Raw genomic sequence first — 23,518 nt, 5'->3', positions numbered from 1 at the left:
ATCCAATGATTCACTCCTCAAGTAGCCACAATGGCCAGAACTGAGCCAATTCGAAGCCAAGAGCCTGGAGCCTCTTCCACGCAGGCACAGGGTCCCAAAGCTTTGGGCCATCCTCGACTGCTTTCCCAGGCCACAGGCAGGGAGCTGGATGGAAAGTGGGGCCACCGGGACGTGAACCGGTGACCAGATGGGACTCTGGCATGTAGGAGGTGAGGACTTGAGCTGCTAGGCTATCACACCAGGCCCCCATCATTTCTTGAATAATCTGAATGGCCATGTCTTAAGTAGAAATTGTAGTGCTTCTTCCCTTTTCCTCTTGCATGCTGGTGCTTCTGACTCCACCTCCACAACTTTTAGCTGCTTGAGATTCCTATTTTTAACATCCATTCCGTTGGAAATACTATGACATTAGAATATTTTAAACATTCCTATTGAAATACCATTTCCTCTTTTAGAAACTTGAATAATTTCTAAATCAGTAAGCCAAGCGTGCATAGCAAATAAGGAAAATCCTTCGGAATGCAATTAAATGACCCCAGCAGTTCATTCTCAGATGGCAGAATTCCTTTCTCAACAGTGAATGTGTCCTTTGGAACACAGCAGGATAAAATCTTCAAAAATAGCAAAGCAACCTTTCTAACAGTAATTAAAAAAAATGAAATAATTTACCAGGCACATATGGATAAAAATGTTAAAAGATTGTGTGCAGGATTAGAAAATAAAGCTTGAAACTTAGTAGTGACATACATTTACACTTAGAAGGAGCACCCAATGGGGCACTAAGAGCTTGCAGCAGTAAAAGTCCTCTTACCACCGTCGCTGTAAGCCAGCCCTTATTACAGTCCCATCTAGCCAGGACACATGACACAGAAGAAAATGTGATACTCAGCAAAAATTGGGGGATGTGAAGTGGATCACAAATTTAAATAAAGGTAGTGGTTGGGGAATAGCTGGATCCAGATTCTTGTCTGCTCTGCAAGAACGAATTAGGACATTGTGTGAGCTGTGCCTGGGGGGCCTCGGGGAGATGATCCCTTTGTATGTTCTAGAGATAGGTTGGCGTTTCATTGAGTACTCACAGAGGGCAGTGCTTGGAGTGCCACCCATTTCCTTGCCCTGCTTTGGAAGTCCTGCAAGTATCATGGTATCAGATACATGATAAAGCAGAGGAGTCAGCCGTGGCAATGGACTCCAACGATATGACAGCTAGCTCCTGGCGATCACAGGAATATAATTGGCTGCCATGTTCGTTATTTTTGGCCAGTGCTAGTGCTGGGTAGTGGTTTCACAGAAACTGTGGTTTTCTACAAACACAACTGGGACAGGGTGAGGAGGGGGTTGTGGGTGGAGTACGTGGGTCCTACGGAAGAATTGATGAGCTCAGCTCCTTCATGTTACCTCCTTGCTTATATGAGAATTATAATAAGAGCTAGGGAGAGTCTAGAAAGTACCCACGTAGCAGGTTCTAAGTATATGCAGAGGCTTCAAAAAGTTCCTGGACACTGCCTTGATAGCAACTGTTTTTTGCATGACAGTGAAATTATCTTTCTATTCCATTTTCCATGATGATGACTATTTTTTGAAAGGATTTCACTTCCTATTTTCGCAGAAGGGAGAAAGAACAACAGCCAGAAAGCACTGACACAGTTTCTACTCCCTAGAGACTTGGGGTAGAGAAGGGGCCATCGAGCATTGCGGCAACACTGCTGTCCATTTCTACAGGGAGTTCGGCTAGCAGTGTGACCACAGGCCTCTCTCTTCATCATGCTGCCCACCTCCTCATTCGCACTGTGCGCAGTTACCTATGAAAACAACACTGGAAGAGTTTGCAAAACGGATGTCGGAGGCTGTCGGGGGACACAGCTGTTCCTGATGCCAGATGCTGCCTGCAGCATGAACTTAGCTCCACTCCACCCTTACCCCGCAGATCTCTGCGACAGCCAGACCCTCGGAAACAACAGGACAATCACATTGTTCCCAGAGGCTCCCTGCGCATGTCCTGAGGTTATCAGATGCTTGTTTTATGGACGTTCCCACTCTGTTTATGCATTCTTTCCTTTATCTTCTATGGGTCGCAAGGGCCCTGTTTCTTCTCATACAAACTCCCACTTTTCCTGCCTTCTTCAGCACACTGAGTCAGAGCTATCCGAACCTGTATTTCCTGAATCGCAACTCTTAAGACCCAATGTGAAGCTCTCTTCATTTTCACAGATCTGAGCTTGGATGAAGACCTTGTTCTCTGCTTCTTAGAGGAAGATGCCTGCTTCCCTAGACTGGGTGTCATGAGAAGCGACCTGCCTCCTCGTCTGTTCAGTGTTAACTTACAGGTAGGAAGAATTGATAACCTAGGTCAAGAAACAATTCATGATAGTCAAAATAGAAGACAATATTGATTCCGAGCTATATTTTGTCTATCATCTCAAAGGATGTTCGGTATATTATAAGAAAGGCCTTATAAAAGAAGCACTGTTCTTTTTTTTAAAAAATTTTTTTTTTAATTGAAAGGCAGGTATACAGAGAAGACAGAGAGGAAGATCTTCTGTCTAATGATTCACTCCCCAAGTGACCACATCAGCCAGAACTGAGCCCATCCGAAGCCAGGAACCAGGAGCCAGGAGTATCTTCTGGGTCTCCTACATAGGTGCAGGGTCCCAAAGTTTTGGGCTGTCCTCCACTGCTTTCCCAGGTCACAAGCAAGGAACTGGATGGGAAGTGGGGCTGCCAGGATTAGAACTGGCACCCATATGAGATCTCAGCATGTGCAAGGTGAGGACTTTAACCACTAGGCTACCATTCCAGGCCCTAGAAGCACTGTCCTTAGAATTCTCTTTTTATTGTTGAGGGAACTGGGACATAGACAAGTTAAATAACTTGCCTAGAGTGACAGAGTTAGCAAAAGTGGAGCTAGCACTTGAATGCAGGTATTTGGTTTCAGAAACATCTTCTGTTAACTGCACTGACCATGCTAGGCAATTTGTGGAAGAAAAAGCAGCATCCACCCCTCTAGTGAAAGTCTTTTGTGAATTGGACTGATCAGGCATTCAGGGAAGGGGTAGCCTTTGGGAGAGCTGCTGAATCATGAAAAGGTTTGGTTTTCAAAGACACTGGGTGCTGATATTGGATAAAACAGTGAAAATTCTAAGTACTGAGGAATTCCCTGGTGAGAGCTCACATGGGAGAAAAGCATGGGCCAAGTAGAAACTGAGTAGCAAGGCAGGTGTTTGTTCTAGTAGCTAAGATGCCAGTTGGGACACACATGTTCCAAGAACCTGACTTGGATTCCCAGCTCTAGCTCCTGACTCCAGGTCCCTGTTGGTGAGCTAGAGTTTGGAAGGCTGTGGCTAATTGAATAGCTCAATTAATCGGGTCCCTGTCACCCACAAGAAAATATGGATTAAATTTCTGACTCATTGCTTCAGCCCAGCCAAACCTTGGCCCTTGTAGGGAATGAACCAGTAGATGAGAGAGTTCTGTCTTTATTTCTCTCCCCAGCTTAATTAAGTTTTAAGTTTTTAAATAACTAATTTTACAAAGAAATAAAATCTTATAAATATGTGTTATTATCAAGATCAAACACATAGGCTTTGGAAGTCAAACAGTTGTAGGCTTTATATTTCCCTTGATTGATTTGATTTTGTTTTTGCATAGTTTTCAGAGGAGGTCTTTAGCTAAGGGAATAAGAAAGCTCATCAGTTAGCTGCCTTGTTTTCAGTTCAAAAAAAAAATACCGGGTAGCCGATCTTGGGTGATGTGGGAAGTAACAGGAACAAGTAAAGGAAGGAATTTGGGTTTTGCTCATGCTTGAACCCGAGGGAGAGAGGAGCACTGGGTTGTAGCAGAGAAGGTGAAAGTGAAAGAATTCCACGGGGAGGGAGACGTCAAGGTGGGGGTGGGGGGGAGATGACAAGGAGGGTCTAATTCATCAATCCCACAGTGGAGTTCGTCCCTGGAGGGCTCACCTGACCCAACCAGGAAGGCAGGCTGTTCCGTTATGCCCCACACTCAGCCCTTCTCCAGAACTGAATTCTACAACAGAGCTGGGGAGTGACACCATCTCCGCTTCTGCGCAAACTCAGCAAGAAAACACAGCCTCCCTACCAACAACTGCCTCATGTTCAGGAAGAACCTCAACTGGGTGGGAGTTCAAGGTGACTTTAAAGTCAGGTGGTAGTAGTTTTCCAAGAGTATTACCATTTTTTCCCCAACAATTCTAGGTTCTTGGCATTTCTCCAGATTTGAAATCAGCTGGTCACTTTCTACATGCACACACACACACACACACACACACACACACACACACACGCACACGCACGCACACACACGCACGCAGTATCAGATTCATTTTTGTAAACATTGTTAGTGTACAAATCTGAACTCAGCAAACTTCTTCTTCACAGAATCTGATAATAAAATTCTTGACATTTTGAAGGTATAAGAAGCTATATACAACACATTCATGAGTGGTCATGGCTGGACTCCAGAAAAATTTTATTTATAAAAGCAGGCAGTGGGCTGGGTTTGTCCCACTAATGTGAATCAGTTGACACCTTCACAATGTAATTGTTCCAACTCATAAATGGGATGTGGTCTTCTTTTTTCAGCTTAAAAGTGTTTTATACAGTGTACATATCTGTACATTTTGGTTAAATGCATAATTGTTCTTATTGAACTCAAATTGCCTTTAAATCAGTGAAGTTACTTTCAGTTAAACCTGTTTGGAGGAGCACAGAATTCACGTTTCCTTATTGTCAAGAACACACAGGATATTATGTTTAGTGGTGGTGTTCAAAAACAGAGCTAGAACAAAATTTAAAAATCTGGACCATTTACTCTGTATAATTGTATTGATATTTCCCTCTTCAATTTAGGGCTTCCAAATGAAATTTTTTTGAGAAAGCAGTTCTAAAGAACAGAAAACACAGAATGAAAATTACCGAGCGTCAGCTGTCTGCGCATGACACTTGGAGCGGAAGAACAGAGGATTAAGCACTCTAAATGGCCTACTAAGTAAGAGATTTGTCATCTTAATTGTATTTTGCTTAGAACAACCTTAAGATGGATGAGCGGGATAGCCAACTACTTCTGCATGGCCAGAAAAGTTAAGTCCGTGACTAAAATACTGTTTCTCGGGTTCCCAAAGTAAAGAGCAAAAAAGAAAAATCCTAAGGAATCCTTGGTTCTGGGTCTCTGCATAGGATCTAGTGGTGAAGAATAGGGGTTTGGAGTTGAAGATTCCCACCCCCATTCCACCCAGACTTCTGTCCTGGCTCAGCCACTTCCTCCCTGTGAGATTTACGCCCCCAATCCCAGGAAGCAGAGAAGACAGTGTAAACAGCGTCATCATCTACTTCTTAAAGTTATGGAGAGAAGTGAACAAGGTGGTTAGAAAGTTCTTCAGAAAGTGTGTGTCACAGTCAGTATTCCATATTAGAGATGATTACAGAGTTCTTAAGATGGAATGGGGGGTGAGGATGATGTTTGTCATAACACTAATATATCCTGCTGCTACTGAAGACCTGAACACATGTAGAAAAAATAAATAAATAAGTAGCCTGAGACATGTCCCGTTGCAGTAGCTGGCTGGGAGTGCTGGGAAGGGTGGAGATGAGACAGATCGGTGCTGTGAAGGAAGCAAAGGATAATCAATTCCTCCTTCCTAGGCTCCAGACTGAGAAAGGAAGGCCCAGGACCGAGCAACCAAGGCCAGGCCCAAGTCTCCTTATGTGCTATAACCATGACAAGAAATACAATCTCCCTCGAGGGCTCTGCTATCCCAGTCCTTGAGATCCTAACTGGACAGCTCTGTGTCTCCTGTCAAGGCCCGAGACGCAAGGCTCTAACAGCTGTTCCTTCCAAACACAGCGCAGTGGGTTTCCCCAAAGCTAGGAATCTCCAGGAAGGAATGATTCACCTGCAGGCAGGCCCATCTGCAAACCATCTTCACCTCCAGGGCCCAACACACTAGCCCTACAGGGTCAATCTGGAAGTTACAGCAAGGCAGTGTGTTGTCAGCAGACTTTTCCTTAACCGGAATGGCAGTGAACAAGACCATGTTGTATGCGGTTAAATTTAGCCCCTCTTCAGATGAGAAATGACCTGCCACCCAACATAAACAATCTTTTGTACAACTACTCTTTAAAATCTATCCACCGAGTTTTATGACTGCTGCATTTTATGCAGAATATTATGAGCAAAAGCATTCACAGGGAAGTCAGGAAAAGAGCAATTGCTTATGAGAAGTAGTGATGAAATTCTTATATAAACCCTGTGTGTGTGTGTGTGTGTGTGTGTGTGGTGGTGGTGGTGGTGGTGTGGTGTCTTTCATTGCCTGCCTTTGCCTACAGTAAGTTCAAGGATTTCCTTAACTCCCATTTCTACCAAAGATGTTCATTACTTCTTCGGGACAGGGAGTTCTTTCCTCTCTAAATCAGGTACTGTTTCAGGCATGATGCATTCCATGTTCTACCTATTTGTATACGTTTTTAAATATATACATATATTTTATTTTATTTTAAATTGTATGATATAATTCCACAGGCTCTGGGATTTCCCTTACCCCTTCCCCAGATTCCCTTGCCCCACTGATTACAACGGTAATAATATAGTGGAAATCCACCATTTCGCCTTTTAAGTGTATCCTGATATTGCCAGTATGGACAATGGCAGACCATCCAGCATCCTATTGTCAAGATGTATTTAACAGTTTCATTGGGAGTCCATCTTTTATTTGGAAGTAGAGATGTATACTGTATTGTATCTTCACATCTGGACATGATAGTCTCTATTACACAGTTACTATATATTTCCTTAAGTGAAAAGCCATAAAACAAAATCAACAGCAGAGTAAAGTTTAAAAATTTACAACAACACAGAGTTAAATAACATGCTACTAAATAATCTGTCAATGAAGAAATGAAAAAGAAAACAAAAAAACCTTCTTGAAGAAAATGATACTAATGTATGATCTATGAGTCAGTGACGAATTTAATAAGAGAAACTATTTTGAAGAAATGAAAATAAAAACAAAAATGTCAAAACCCATGAGTTGCAGCAAGAACAGTATTGAAAGGGCTATTGATATTAAAATTTGCATGAAGGTTGCCTTATGTCAGATAGAATATACGGTATTTGTCCTTTTGGGATTGACTTATTTTACTGAGCATAATGGTCTCTAGTTGCAGCCACTTGGTTGCAAATGGTGGAATTTCGTTCTTTTTCATGGCTGAGTAGTATTTCACAGAGTAGAATACCACCGTTTCTTTATCAGCTTCTCTTTGGACAGGCATCTGGGTTGTTTCCATGTCTTTGCTATTGTAGATTGTGCTGCTGTACATATAGGATTACAGATTCCCTTCTCATATGCAGATTTCATTCCCTTTGGATATATTCGTAGAAGCAGGATATCTGGGTCATATGGCAGGTTTGTTCTCTAAGCACTCTCCATACTGATTTCCATAGTGGTTGTAGTAACCTACGCTCCCCCATCAGTGAAGGAGGGTACCTTTCTCCCCACAGGCATACTAACAAGTGTTGTTAATAGAATTCTTCACACTTGATCTTAGCCAAAAGGCTGGGAAACGATGTTAATAGAGATCTCAACGTAGGCTGGTCTCACTGGAGTTAGGTAGACCCTCAGTGTGATTTTACATTTGTGTCTCGCTGACAGCTCGGGAGCCTAAGCAACAGCATTCTTCTCAGACATACAAAAGAAGATACAAAAGTCCATCTGGAAACATAAGAGACCATGAATAGTCAAAGTTATCCTGAAGAATAAAAATCAAGCTGGAGGAATCGCAATTCCAGACCCCAAGACATACTGCAGAGCAGCGATCATCAAAAGTCTGGTACTGGTACAGAAACAGAGGAGGATCAATGGAACAGAATAGAAACAGCAGAAAGGAGCCCATGCATGTGTAGCCAACTCATCTTTGACCAGAAAACTGAAAACAATCCAACAGAAGAGCCTGGTCTCTCCAACAAATGCTGTTGGGACAATTGGATAGCAGCCTACTGACGTAAGAAACGAGACCTCCACCTGCTACCTTGAACAAAAATCAGCTCTCAATAGATCAAGGACCTAAATCTATACCCAGAAGCCATCAAGCTATTAGAGGAAAACATAGGAAGCCCTCTCCAAGATACAGGCATAGGGAAAGACTTCCTGAAAAAGACATCTAAAACAGAAGTAGTCAAAGTCAAACAAATGGGACTGCATCAGACTAAAAAGCTTGATCAATAAAGTGAAAAAGTGTGACTAAACGCATCATTCAGTAAGGGGGAATTTCGGGCACAAAGGTGATGAGGCTACCATAGCTGCCATGCTGCGTGTAGGGCTTTCTGGAGATGCTCAATGACAACCTTATTTTTCACTACCTCTGTCTCTACCAAATTTATTTAGTGGGATAATTATCTCCTCCTTATGAAGGGCATAAGACATGAAATTATGATTTCATTGCCTGCTTACTCCTACTAGAAGGATGTTCCTAAGCCTGCCCTAAATTTCCAAAGTCTCCATGAAGAAAATTTACTGTCTAGCCCAAGAAACTTCCAAAGGCTTTAGAAATTCGTAGGAAGGTGGACTTCTCCCCACACATCATCCTAACCTGGTTCGTAACATGGATGTGGCTGACTGGTCCCCGAGTCCCTGGGGGCAGGAAGAAGGAAGACTCGAGGGGGACACCAAGTTAGGGACTTGAGGACCTGGTTGCAAGGTGAATGTGTAAGCTTGAGCAACTACACCTCTTCTTCTGCCACTGTAGAGTTATTTCCACTGTCTAGAATTATACGTGCATGCAATATGCACTCTGTTCTTTCTTGCCTAGTTTCATTCTTTCAACATAATCATTGCCGTATATATCCCTGCTATGAAAATCAACAATTCATTCCTTTCTGTTGCTAAATAGGAGAGGAGGTGTTATTGATGGTCAGTCACCCTGAAGTCCCCTTCCTGTTGGCGTGCAAGTCATTCCCCTGTCACCTGAATTTATTCAACACTGATTCACTCACTGCCTCCCACGTAAGTGTCTGCAGCTGTCTTCCTCCTGACACATTCTCTTGTCACCATTTGATCAGCAGTTATAATGCTAGAATGGCTTTCTAGTGGATTGCAAAATATTACGCTCATAAAGGATTAGGTGAGTGAGCGATAGATACTCCTCCAGAGTGTAGCATGAGTTCATTTTCAAGATTTCATCTCAAAAATTCTGATTTTTGGGGCCTGATGCGGTAGCCTAGCAGCTAAAGTCCTCACCTTGCACACGCCAGGATCCCATGTGGGTGTAGGTTCATGTCCTGGCGGCCCCACTTCCCATCCAGCTCCCTGCCTGTGGCCTGGGAAAGCAGTCGAGGATGGCCCAAAGCTTTGGGACCCTGTCCCTGCATGAGAGACCTGGAAGAGGCTCCAGGCTCTTGGCTTCGGATTGGCTCAGTTCTGGCCATTGTGGCTACTTGAGGAGTGAACCATTGGATGGAAGATCTTCCTCTCTGTATATCTGACTTTGCAATAACAATAAAATAAATCTTTAAAAAAGTTCTAATTTTTCTGTATTTTTTTCATAATCCTAAAAATAGATCATTTCTAACATGATGATCTATTGTGTTTTGATATTTGATGATCTATGTGTTTTGATGTTTTTTATTTCAGTTTGTTTCATTCCAAAAAATCTCTTTTCTCTAGTCGAATTCATCATGGGCTCATGAATTATACGATGGCATCATTTTCCCCAAGAGATTTTTGGTGTTTCCTTTTTTCACTCATGTGTTGGTTACTCAGTGGCGCGTTTTTTCATGGTGCTATAATTTGTTGTTGAAGTTGTTGTTGTTGATGTGGCTGTTCTAACTCATACCAGTTGATGACCTTGTTTCATGGCTTCTCACTTATGGTAACGTATAGTGATGGACTACTGGGATATGTCATATACAGACGTGGGGGAATAATGGAACATGCATCCTTGCTTCCAGATGAAAGATGGATTCCCAACGAAACTGTTGGACATGTGTAGACAATGGGATGCTGGACTGTCTGACATTGTCTGTACCAACAATGTCGGGGTACACTTAAATAAGAGACTGATAGAATTATGATTCCTTGTGAAAGACTACACTACTGTAGTAAAATGGGAAAAATCTGACGGGGGAAGGAGTTTGAGGGGAATCCCAGCCTATAGGAATTGTACCACATAATTCAAAATGCAAAATAAAAATATATTAAAAAAAACATGTATTTGTCCCACAGCCTATGAAATTGTACTATAAAATTAAAGATAAAATAATAAGACGTATTTGAAGGGAAGAGGGAGAGAGAGATGCTCCATCTATGTATGCGCTCCGCGTAGTGCTGCTGCAGCCCAGGCTGAGCCAGGTCAGTGCCAGAAGCCTGGGATTCCATCTAGGTCTCCCATGAGATTCAGTGGCCCAAAGACAGGGGCAACCTTCCAATGCTTTTCTAGGCACATTAGAAGGAAGCTAGATGGGAAATGGAGTAGCCAGGACTTTAAAAGATGAGAAGTTAGAGTCACAGGAAGCAACCCAACCTGACATGCTACAATCCTGGAGATAAATTGCAGATAAATGGTCTTTTCAGAGGCATAAAGACGATTTCCAGGAATAGGATAAATCTATCCAATGGATCATTATTGGGGTTGCTTCTAAATTCACTTTTTGATTGGCTTACACAGATAACAAACAAATAAATATGAGGGTTCTACAATTTACATCATTAGCATTTTGTGGCTGCCAGAGAAGTTTGATTTTGATGCCAAGGACTCCATGGCACCTTAAAAAATGATGAAACTGGTGAACCAACATCTGGCAGGACTACCGACACTAGTATCCAGGAAAGATTCTTTGGCAAAATCAGAACTTGAACCACAGGGGGCGGAGAGGCCCTGAAAGCAAGCTGTTTCAAGTAACTGCTTATTGCTCTAGCACCACCATCATGAAATGTTTTCACTGCTCAGGGCCAAACTGCACTGCCTAAAGATGTATGAGGGAATTAAATCTGCAGTCTCAAGTACTGGTAAAATAGTAATAATAATAATAATGCAGTTTTTGACTGCTTTAACAATTTCTGAATTTTCTGGGACACATCTATATTTTGTATGCATACTTCTATTAAGAAAAAATAGCAAAACAAAAACAGAAAGGAAAGGCAAGCAGGATTTCTAACTCGGTGGCCTGTTTCCACAGACTCCTGTGTCATTTTGAAAGCTAGGAGTAATTTCTTTCCTGTTAGGAGTCATGTGTGTTAAACACTTCACACGTATTACTTCGTTTTCTCTTCAAAACTACTAGTTAAGGTATCGAGTGTTCTCTCTCCCTTTTTGCAGTTAAAGACACAGAGCTTCCCTAAGAACAACTGACAAGTCAGGATTCAAACTCAGAAGCGTCTGAGTTTGAACCTGAAGTTTAATGCCTGCTTAGATACCTTCTGTTACCTAACATAGGTTCCATGATGGTACAGGCAGTGTGGCCCACTACCCTAGTTTATTGGAGACCCAGCAGACCTAGCATACATAGACCAGGAAAGTTGGTTAGCCATTCCAGGAGAATGCAAAAATCTTTTTATTTATTTATTTATTTTTATTGGAAAGTCAGATTTACAGAGAGCAGGAGATACAAAGATCTTCCATCCACTGGTTCACTTCCCAAATGGCTGCAACAGCTGCAATTAAGCCAATCTGAAGCCAGGAGCTTCGTCTGGGTCTCCCACATGTGTGCAGGGTGTCAAGGCCTTGGCCTGTCCTCCTCTGCCCTCCTGGGCCACAAGCAGGGAGCTGGAGGGAAAGTGGCACATCTGGTATACGAACCGGTGCCCATATGGGATCCTGGTGCATACAAGACAAGGACATTAGACACTAGGCTACCGTGCTGGCCCTGAGAATGCAAAAATCTTAAAGAAAGCTGCTATGGTAGTCGGTCACAAAACTTTTCAAGTGGTGGAATATTTATAGGATGCCATGGGACTAGGCTCTGAAAAAATTAAGTCCTCATTTCAACTTGATAACAGCCAGCTCTAAGATCTTCAGCAAGTTGGCTGACCCTCTGGATCTCAGCTCATCCCCTCCAGGAATCATGGTCAACCCATCCTCTGCATGGATTCATATTAGAATCACCTGAGAACTTTCTAAGACGCCCAGTCCCCAGCTGTCAGTCCTTTACTGAGATGCCTGCCTGCTTGTCAGGTGTACTACCTTCATTATAAACTTAGCGGGCTTACCACTACTGTCCCTCACGTCTGGATTTCTTCTTGTATGAAGGTAAGAGCGTCCAGCAACAGATCCCTGGTGATGTATTTGGCACCTGCCGTGGAGCACGAACAGGCCCGGGGGTAAGTTCTGAACAACCTCGCGCCGATAAATGCTACCCCCAGCCTTTCCCCTGCCTTCCCCGTTTATGACAGCCAAAGTCTCTATTTCATGGAGACAGAGGCTTGCCTGCTTTGTCGTGGTAACTCAGCCACTTTGGCCTGTCCCTGCTCTAGTTCTTCCAAAGTCTCTTTGCCACACTCGTGCAGGAGGAGTAGCCTGCAAGAGGCCACAGCCCTCTACTCTCTCACACTCTCTCGACTCTCCCTTGCTTGTCTGCCCAGGCTAGCAAATGCTCACTAGCCTGTCTCCCTTTGTACCAAATGGTAAATGGAGGAAATCGCGAGTCTGTTTAGCAGCCAAGGCCCAGTGCCTGGTCTTAGTCGGCCTTGCCTACTGCAGGGGACCACATGCCTCTTTCCCCTTTTTGATGAGTGTGTTGATAACATGGTTCTTTTGTACTGTTCATGTGGCCACCATCAAACCCCTGCATAGCCATCTGCTCCCGCTGGCTCCTAAGGCTTTTTAGGCTAGTGAGAGTAGACTCCCCCCCCCCCCCCCCGCCAGCCTTTCTGACCCAACAGGTTCCCATTTTCTTTCTTGTGAAATCATGGAACTTTCTCTTTCCATCTGTTTAAAGATCTCTGTGTCCTATGGTTGGGGTCACCATGGGCCTTGTTCAACTTGGTAAACCAAGGGCTCTGTAATCATGGCCCTCCGTGGCAGGTCCTGAGGCCTGAAAAGACAAAAGTCTGAAACGTTTCTGTATAACCATAAATGGAAACAGCTGAGTTATCGTGAACACCTCTTTTAAGTGTTGTTATCCACTGATAGTTCTCTGAAAATATTTGTGGTTACATTTATGGAAATATGTCTTAACAAAACATGGCTGGTTCTTGACAAGTGTTTCATCTCATAGGCTTAAGGACACTGATTCATACACTAGTTCTTTTAATCAAGGGTTTTCTACTGTTGCAACTGATCTAGATAATGAGAATTTTATGTATCTCGGGCAAGGTTTCATGTGTTTTTCTGTTATTGTTGGGCTGTGATTACTTGGGAGAAATGAGTTAACATTATCTGCCTCTTTTTGATGGTGGGTCTTAATTGTGATTAGATCTGGGCCACAGCTCTGGTTAAAGTGCTGAGGTTAAATGTTCATGGTCAGCCTATTTTTATTTTGGCCACATGAAAATGCTTTAGATTTGGAATTATAAGCTGAATCTTTTAAGTTTGGGGCTTCCGGTTGGATCCCTGGAGCTCTCGGAGCCTGAGAGTCTCAGCGTGGTGCAGTTAAGAGACGTTGAGTTAATTTACATGATGCCAGCTGTATTGCAAGGTTATAAAAGGATGGTGGCTTACGTTGTGCCTGTACAGAGGTCCAGTGTTTTGCTTGCTGGGATTGGTCTCTGTTAATAGAATGCGATCTGAGTTGATTCTGTGCCCCACGGCTTTTTAAAAAATCGGATACAGATTGTCTTATGCATTTTGTCCATCTTGTGTTGGTGAAGAGTATTGGAAATGTATCTTGTTTCCTTAATTGCCAGCTTTTGCCAGGGCCCACTTGACTCACACAGGCAGTTGGCATCTCTCATCCTTGCTCATCACCTTCATCCCCTCCAGGCACCTGGGTGTCCTGGCACGAAGGGTGAAACCCTGTATTTGCAGTCGGGGTGATATACCCCTCGGAGGCCTTGACCCCTGAGCAGGACAGCCACACCTCAGATGCAGAGTTACTGAGCAGGTGTGCGCTGTGTGCAGGAGCACGTATTATCCTCTCCACAGCTGATGGAAATAAAAGAAAGATAATGAAAGGGGAGTTGGGTTGCACCCAGGCCAGCAGAATTATCGTTCAGACTCTCTGACTTTAAAGAGGAGGTCACGGCATGGAACAGCCATGCATTGCAGGGTCAAAAAATACATCTGGGAAGGCCCAGCCAAAAATATAAAAATTTAAAAATATAAAAATATAAAAAAAAAAAGTCCTGCTGGGCCTCCTCTTTGTCCTGGCTCTCCCTTTTACACTCTCAAAAAAAAATCCCACCCCACCCTGGACTAACAGAATCTCTGTATGTCTAGTGTTGGGGCAATGGATTTGCTGCAAGCACTGAAGTACACATCTCCCAATTCCTTGGAGAGCAAAAAGACAAGGATTGATATTTATAGAACAAGTTATATATAACTGTAAGCCTATATATTGTGTACACATGTGAGGGTAATATTTAAAAATTCACATAAAATGGAATTAAAATTTATTTGGAGGCAAAAATGTTTTGACATCCATGTATACTTTGTTCATAATAACATATTTTTTCCTTGAACCTGAAGACCGTTCACATGCATAAATTTAAAAAGATTTTTTGTGCAAAAATCAACTTATATTTTAATCCTACTTCCCCCACAAACTTGTTCAAGTAGCCTCGCATATGTTGTATAGTAAGCTATTTAGGGAGAGAACAGGAGAGAGAAAGGCACCCTGAAGAAAATGTAATTCAAGTGTGGTAGGAGTCTGGGAAGATCTCATTGGCTGTCAGAAGAACAAAGGAGGAGAATTAGGCAGGGACAGAGCAGGTGACGAACTTTCTGGTCAAAAGGAGCAGATCCAACCTGCTTGTTTAGTTCCATATATGTAATAATACATACACACATACCTTGTCACTCTTAGTGCAACGGGCGTTTGTGCACGGGCACGGATGAATGACTCATTTGAAGACTCTGAGTTAGGAAGGAAAGCTGAAATACTGGCTACACTAGGAGAGGATCCACAGCCACCAGAACGAGCAGGTCATGTTAAGTGTTTCAGGTTTTAGCTCCAGTACAGTAGCAACAGCAAGCCAGAAGCCAGGGAAGGGTTGAGGTGGGGGAGTTAGACATACAGAGCTGTCATTTGTTTTTTGTTTTGTTTTTTTTTTTTTTTTAAAGATTTATTTTTATTATTTTTTATTGGAAAGGCGGATATACAGAGAGGAGATACAGAGAGGAAGATCTTCCATCCGATGATTCACTCCCCAAGCGAGCCGCAACGGGTCGATACTATGCCAATCCGAAGCCAGGAGCCTCTTCCGGGTCTCTCACGCGGGTGCAGGGTCCCAAAGCCCTGGGCCGTCCCAAAGCTTTGGGCCGCCCTAAAGCTTTGGGCCGTCCTCGACTGCTTTCCCAGGCCACAGGCAGGGAGCTGGAAGGGAAGCCGGGCTGCCGGGATTAGAACCGGCGCCCACATGGGATCCCGGGCGTGCAAGGCGAGGACTTAACCACTTGCGCCACCGCGCCGGGCCCTGTCATTTGTTTTTAAAAGTTTATTTTATTTGTATTTGAGAGGCAGAATTACAGAGAGGAGAGACAGAGATTTTCCATCCACTGATTCCCTAATCAGATGACCACAACAGTTAGACCTGGGCTGGTTTGAAGCCAAAAGCCAGGATCCAGGAGCTTCTTCTGGGTCTCCCAACTGGGTGCAGGGGCCCAGGGACCTGAGCCACCCTCTGCTGCTTTCTCAGACCACCAACAGGGGATGGATCAGAAAGGGAGCATCTGGGACATACATTGGTTCCCCCATAGCATACCAGCACTGCACGCAGGAGATCAGCCTGTTATGGCACAGTGCCAGCCCTCAGAATTGTCTTTTTGAAAAATCACTGGTACTTAAGCATGGAGAGCAGTTTGGATGGGATATAAAGTAAGGAGGGAAATGATTACAAAGCTGTTATAATAAACTAAAGCAAGGTTTTATTTCTTGATGATACCAAATTTTAAAAAAGAATTCTGGGTATCTATAGAGCCTACAGGAACAGGAGACAAATGGCGTGATAGGAAGCAAGTGGCTTAGTTCATGAAAAGCCAGGAAATAGTTTTCCAGGACATTTGGATAAGTGAGTGCCACTGATTTAAGAATTCATGTTCTCTTCTACCTGCATTTTCTTCTGCCTCCACTCTTCCTATCCCCCAGAAGAGCATACAGTTATCACTCCAGCCTGCCGATCCTCTTCTCTCTCCCTTTATATCTCCTCTTCCTTGCCCTGATGTGTCTGTTTCACAGCTTAGGGTGGCATTCAATCTTGGAGCTCCCATTTTCTCTCCTTGCCCAACTCCCTGTTGTCCACTAGAGCATGGTTAGAAGAACACAGGGATTGTACAGGGGTGTCCAGCCATTGAGGTCTTAGCTGTCTGTGTCCTGGTTGAGTGATTAGTCTGCTGGCCTTGGTCCACTTCTTAATGGGGTAAGTGCCAGCGTCACTAAACCGTCATGTCCATTGGCACTAATTACCAGCCTTTCAGGAAGCAACTTGATCCCAAGGCCCAGGACTGAAAGGTCAACAGGAAGTTAGACTTCTACTCACAGCTCCCAGGGTGGTCCCTGGCCTCTGACCACACAGAGAACAAGGGCTGGAGGGCAACAGAGCTTTGGGCCTGTCTGTCTGTAAACCGAGTATTTCTTGAGAAGTTAGCCATAGGCCAACAATCTTCTGCTCAAGTGTGCTCAACTTCCTTCCCCGTCAGAGTCCCATAATGACGCTGCCCACCCTTCACCCTCAACCTCAACACCATCTTGGGCAAGGAGATAGGAGAAGGAGGCCCACACTCACCCAGGTGTGTGTGGATGGTACCCACATCTCCAGGCAGGAATGACTTAGCTGTCACCCAAAAGACCATAAATCAAACTAGCCCTGAGTCGAAGGCAGCTTTCAAGGAGACAAGTACCTTTGCATGTATCTTTGCTTTGGTTTCCATGATACCTTGGCAGGGGACACAGGGCAGGTGTTTTTCGCCCCATTGGATAGCTGCATAATAGAAGCCAAGGAAGTTGGTGATTGGCACAAGACCCCACAGCCATTTTGTGGTAGATCTGGGTGCCCAAGAGAACTTACTAGGGAGAACAAGTGAAATCACATGTGCCAAAATATTTGAAAATTGGAAATAGTCTACCAATATATAGAACGTCTGTTTATTGTTTCCTGAAGGTAGAAAGCTAACTACCACAAACCCAGCGACTTAAAACCACAAACTGTTCTCTCACAGTTTGGGAGACCAGAAGTCTAAAATGCAGTAAGGTCATTCTCCTTCTAAGGAGCTTTGAATGGAAATCCACTCCTTGCATCATGCAGCGGCTGGGAACTGTAAGCATGTCTCAGGGGGTCATCCACATCACTTCACTTTCTGCTTCTGTGGTCCCAATGCCTCTTCGTCTTCTCTGTGTATTCTCTACTGTCTCCACTCTCTGCCCTTGTCTTGGGACTTACTATCTACCTGTCTAATCCAGGATGGTTTCTTCAGCTCTGGACCCTTAACTCAATTATCCCTGCCATGATTTGTCTCTAAATCAGGTCACATTCATAGGTTCCAGAATTGGCAACACAGGATGTAGTTTGAAGGGCAGCCGTTAGGCTCACTGTAGTGTTGGAAGACTAGAGCCGAGGTAACTAAACACTGATGTGATTGTGGGTGTGGCAGAGCCCCTCACGCCATCCTCTTGTCCACACAACTCCTTCCTTCCAGTTCTGGTGATCATTCAGGATGATACGGTCTCTAGCTAAGGACCCAGACTCTAGAGCCAGCTCACCTAAGATTCAGATCTGAGCTCTGCCACTGGAAATCTGTGTGACATTGAACAACTTCCTTAAACTTCCTGGGTCTTCATTCCCTCTCCTGTGGCACAAAGATGATGCAGCATTGTCTCAGCTGGTTGGCAGGACCAAACGTTTTAGAAGTGCTTAGAGCAGCATCTTCACCCAAGAAATGCTGACTGCAATTATTCCTTGGCTGGCATCCTGCTTAATGCCGAGTTCTCTCACCTAGCCTGTTTATCATTAAATAGTGATTTGGATCTACAGAGCACGGACTTGCTTCTTTGAAAGAGTGCTCTTGATTCATTCACTAATTACCAGGTATGTTTCTGAAAGCAACATTCGAAACTGGGAGAAGGGGAAAAAAAAGCCGGAGAGGGCTTGGTGTTTTTCCATTTTCCATGACATGCCATTGAGTCTGAAGGCTCCGATGATGTTGGAATCCCTGGTTCAATCTAAAACTGGTTAGATTTGGAAGAGTTCTGCAAAGCTGGTCAATACATACATTGTTAGGCTGAGAGCTTTAATCGAATTTAGTACTCTTTGGAAAGAACTGGATGTCTGAGTGAAGGGTTCTGATGAACAAGTTACAGCTGTAACCCAAACAGGGGGCATCACATTGCCTGCCTGAGGGTTGAGTACAATTGTGTTTCTTCAGTTTTCATTTCTATTAAACTCCTTTCCCTAGAATTTCTCCAGTTTTTTCTACTTTCATCCCACCAAAGACACAGTAGATTGAAATACAATATTAGAATGTAAGTTAGAGTTGATGATTGTTGCTACTGAAATTAGGTTTATTAAGATAAGTACTAAATCTGGCAAGCCATCAATGTATCCGAAAGAAAAGGATGGAAAAACATCTGTTTTACCACCAAAATAAATGTTGACAGAGGAATTTAAAAAAGGCAGAAAGTAACTTTGGGTATCAATATATCTAATTCCTATAGCTTTTTTTTAAAATAATTTTTAAATTGTGAAAGTAAATACATTCATTAGATTTTAGAAATTTGGGGGTAGTACCCCAAAAAACTATTGTAGCTTTTCTATCCAGACATCTTACTGCTAATATTTGTATTTATGTTGTTTCCACATGAGTGTAGCTTCCATTTCATTCCTGGGATTATTACGCAAAAATTAGGAATGTTTCCAGTTATGAGAAAGGTAGTACATGGGCTCGTCTTCATTATCGGGAGATGATAACGTGTATCATGAAAGACAGGTGGGTCAGGAGGGTCTCTTTCTCCTTACATTCCATCTCAGGGCAGTGCTCAATCATTACCATATGCTAATTCTGTCCTCTGCCCACGATGGGGTATTCGACTGCCTACCACCAGATCTGGCATAACTATCCAAGGCAGATAACACATGGCTTGTCTTATAATTGCAACTGAACAGCAGTATCAGGAAGCATTCAAGAATAAGATTCTTTTCCTAGGAGAGTTGAAAATTATATTGATAACAGTAGTTCAAAATCATTGAGAGCATATTATTTTAAATACCTTCAGTTCAGTCACCTGATAATTCTTAAGGTGCTTCATCCTTGATAATAGGCGGACTTTTTAATATGGAGAATTTTTCTTTTTTAAGATTTATATATTTTTATTAGAAAGGCAGATAAATAGAAAGACAAAGATCTTCCATCTGCTGGTTCGCTCCCCAAATGACCATGATGGCTAGAGCTGAGCCAATTTGAAGCCAGGAGCCTGTAGCATCTTCTGGATCTCCCATGCAGGCACAGAGTCCCAAGGCTTTGGGCTGTCCTCAACCGCTCTCGCAGGCCACAAGCAGGGAGTTAGATGGGAAGTGGAGCAGCTGGAATACAAACCAGTACCCATGTGGGATCCCAGAGTTTGCAACCAACACATTGATCCTAGAGTGGTTTTTTTTTTTTTTTTAACCTCACTGCCTGAATCTGTTTCTTGTCTTTTTTTTTTAAAAAGATTTATTTATTTATTGGAAAGTCAGATATACAGAGAGGAGGAGAGACGGAGGAAGATCTTCCATCTGTTGATTCACTCTCCAAGTGGCCTCAATGGCTGGAGCTGAGCCAATCCAAAGCCAGGAGCCAGGAGTATCTTCTGGGTCTCCTACACGGCTGCAGGGTCCCAAAGCTTTGGGCCGTCCTCAACTGCTTTCCCAGGTGACAAGCAGGGAGGTGGATGGGAAGTGGAGCTGCCGGGCTTAGAACCGGCACCCATATGGGATCCCGGTGCACACAAGGCAAGGACTTTAACTACTACGCTATCGTGCCAGGCTCTGAATCTGTGTTTCTAACTGCTACAAGGGAATTAGCTTCATAGATGCTGATGAAGTGATGGTTACTGGTTCTGCAGAACATTCTAGTATAAGAGATTGCCTTTTTAACATTTCAACCCAAAACCTAGATTTAAGTCACAAATCCAGGTTTCTGTCAGGTGTGAGAGAAGACCAGACTTGGAGAAAAACGAGTGAGTCCGTTACATTGAGAAGTGCCTAGTTTTGCTTTATAACCAGGACAGTTGTTGAAACAACATGATAATATAATAGTTAGATTTACTTTTTGTTGAATTGTTTAATAGAAGAATAATCAAGTCAAAATCCTGCTGCTTTCTCCAAGGGAAGCTGATGCATCCGGCCAGGACTGCTAGGGGCATGCGGGAGTGGAAAGAGAACAGACTTGAGACTCGGATGCTGCCTGGTCATTTGTTAAGTACAGGCATATGTTTCACCCTCCATTTCTTAAACATAGAATTGGAATACAGTCTCATTGCAATGTTTTTATGGGGATTAAATAAGAAATTCATGCTGCATGCTAAATGCCTGGCAGGGGGAACAGGTGCCTGTACCCCAACACTCACAAGGTGGTAACTTTATTGGTATCTGTTTATGACAGCTTTTTGAATTCAAAATATACCATGCCCCAAAATAAAGACTTGTAGCTTTGAGAATGCAAAGTCCAGCCTGGTGGATTTGGTATTCCATATTCATCCATAATGTGAGTAGAGAGAGGACAGAGCAGTAGCAGCTGATCTTGCCCTAGCATGCTGCCCAGCGTGCCCAGGCAGGACACAGCAGCTAAGCTGAGAGAGAGAGGCTGGCAGCCAGCTGGCCTTCGGAAGCCAACTGGGACCAGGTAAAAGGAAAGCAGAGAACAGAAGATAATCTCTCCCAAGTGCTCTGCCAGCCAGCGTGTTTGATTGCCTCTGGAGCATGCCAAGTTCTTCCTTGGTCTCCAGCCTTTGCTGCCTGTGTCCTTTGGGGATACAGATAATATAGGACGTGGTTACTTTGTAAAATCACAGATTGGAGATCTGGTGTAGATAGGATGTAGAATGGTTAAGAAAAAAAGAAAAAAAACAGTTGCAACCTGTGATGATCCTGCCTTTGACATCTCTCCTTTGAAATGCCCAAATAGGCTTGCCAAAAAAAATGGATTCATCCATGTTCCCAACATGGCAAAGAAACAAGGAAAGGGCAACAGCAGAAGGAAGGTTCCAGGTCCCAATTAGTGAACATTGGTTATTGGGCTGTAGAGACTCACGGTAATGGATAAGCTCAGAAATGTCCCATCATCAGGTTAAGGGTGCGGACAAAGTTAACCCAACAGTCAAGTGGCAGAGGCCCAGATGCAGTCAACTAGTTGGATTTTCTCTGAGCGTCTGGAGCAGAATTAAGTGAACTTGAATTTATTATTTTTGGAAAGCACTGCTTGAACCTAAATCCATCCTTTGTTGGGGAGAGAACTGAAGGCCCCATACCCCTTTCCTGAGATTCAGTTGTTAAACCCATTGAGGGGAAATTAAGGCCAAGTGGATGACCACAGCTACAGCTCAGGAGCAGAGTGGGGCAAGGAAACTCCTGAAACAAAATCCCCCGGAGGAAGAAGCAGGTGGGCAGGCCGGGAAGAGAACAAACAGAGAATGCTGTCAGGGGCTGGGGGCAGGGGAGGCAGTGTGAGTGAACCTCTGGGTGAGTGAATCAGGGGTGGTCCCACGGAAGGGTGCTGCTGCAGCCTTCTTGGTGGTGAGTAGCACCCTGGGGTGGGGGCAGTTGAGAGACCATCTTCCTTCACTCCTGAAGAGCTGGTGCAGCCCAAAGAAGGGTCCCCACCAGTAGCAAGGTGGACCAGAAGCAGAGCCTGTGCCACACCTCCTGCAGGAAGCCCTCTTGGCTCTAGATTCTCCAGGATCCAGCTGCCTCTAGCTCCTGCAGCACCATTAGTGACCTGACAACCACCCCCACTGTCGGTAGCCCACTGTCCACCTAGAGTTAGTGTCCCCACGTGGAGGGGCACCTCTAAGAGAGGGCTTGGTTTTCTTAGAGCAGATTAGAGAGTTGCATGTGCTAAGGCAAACTGGGTGGTGGGTACTTCCATCCTCACGCTACAAAGTAGTTTAAATATAAAACTCCCTAAGCATTAAACTCCTTTAATCAAGGAGAAGAGGGGGTGTGTGATGGTTCAGAGCCTGGGCTCGGTGCCCAAACTAACCTGAATGGGAATTCGGTTCCTATTGCCTAACACTAGTGCTGTGGCCTTGAGCAAAAGGCTTAAACTTTCTCAGATCTAGTTTCCTCGACTATTATGAGTCTCAAGTGGATAATAAGGATCTCTACGTCATGGGGTTGTTGGGAGAATTACATGAAATAACACATGCAAAGCGCTTGGCACCTAGTAAGATGCAATAAATGTTAGCTTAAGCAAACAAAGAAAAAGTCAGATAGGCCCCAGGGTCCTTCTGTGGGAAGAGAAGGGCTTCTGGCAAATTCCTTGGGGGATACAGCAGGTTGTGCTTAAACCACAGTGAGCACTCTCTCTGCTTGGCTAGCCCTGAGAGATGGTGCTGAGAAATAATGGGATTTTTCGCCGTCATGAAGAAATGAGTGCAAGGAAGTTTGGGACAGAGCCAGAATGCTCACAAGACCTCAGACGATAAATGAACTTAGATGAAAATTGAGATGTTGTAATTCCAATAGATATTTTTTGGTATTTTTTGGTGCAATTTTTGACCCACCCTAAAGATGCTCAGTTTTATACAAGGATGGTCTCTGTTTTAGCTTTTCTCCCCTCGATTTTCATACCCGACAACATAGCTGTTTCTTTCTCTCCCTTTCTCTCTCTTTCTCTCTCTCTCTCTCTCTCTCTCTCTCTCTCTGTCATAGATTTACTTCCCAATGCTTCATTACGACTTTTGATTGAAATTCTTGTTTGGAAACAATTCCACCTGCCATTATTCATCTGATGTTTTGGTTGAGTATGCTTTACTTCAAACACACAAATGTGGTTTTCTAAAACATCACAGAAATGAAAAAAAAAAAAAAACAGAACAGCAATTCTCTCTGGATGGTGGAGGCAGAGACACCAAGCTTCATATGTCAAGAATCTGCTTGACAGAGTTTATTGGGCCTGCATCCAAGAGAGAGCACAGAAAAAATGAAAAGGGATTTGGCTGACAGAGCAGATGACAGGCAGAGAGCTTGTGAAAGAGAATGGGCCAGTGGCAAGAGGGGACTTGGCAAGGTCTCTTGAAACCCCTTGGTGCAAAAAGTATGGGGCTTGGCTTGCTTGTCTGCTGCACCCGGCCTCAGCACAGCACGTGTGCCTGTACAAGGTGCTTGCCAGAAAGCGGCACCTTGGGGTGGGGGGCAGGGGAGGGAAGGACGCCTTGGGTGAAT

The 23,518-nt window shown here is 43.8% G+C and overlaps 1 protein-coding gene and 1 long non-coding RNA gene across 2 annotated transcripts in view; both read left to right on the top strand.

Annotated features, from left to right (window-relative positions):
- The first annotated feature begins 1,748 nt into the window (after nucleotides 1–1,748).
- On the top strand, nucleotides 1,749–7,699 carry LOC121154665. The gene is made up of 3 exons (XR_005883574.1): nucleotides 1,749–2,327; nucleotides 4,869–5,007; nucleotides 7,667–7,699. It is a non-coding gene; the product is annotated as an uncharacterized LOC121154665 (long non-coding RNA).
- Nucleotides 7,700–8,558: 859 nt separating this feature from the next.
- ANKRD55 (ankyrin repeat domain 55) overlaps nucleotides 8,559–23,518 on the top strand; it is a 167,068-nt gene continuing 152,108 nt past the window's right edge. Inside the window, exons 1-2 of the mRNA XM_040977549.1 lie at nucleotides 8,559–8,711; nucleotides 12,258–12,328. The gene's annotated coding sequence lies outside the window, so the exon portion shown is untranslated. The remainder of the gene's footprint in view (nucleotides 8,712–12,257; nucleotides 12,329–23,518) is intronic.

The sequence above is a fragment of the Ochotona curzoniae genome, unplaced genomic scaffold, assembly GCF_017591425.1.
Source record: "Ochotona curzoniae isolate NIBS_2020 unplaced genomic scaffold, NIBS_Ocur_1.0 contig_2754, whole genome shotgun sequence".
Classification (NCBI taxonomy): Eukaryota; Metazoa; Chordata; class Mammalia; order Lagomorpha; family Ochotonidae; genus Ochotona; species Ochotona curzoniae.
This window is presented reverse-complemented; position numbering and strand designations above follow the sequence as displayed.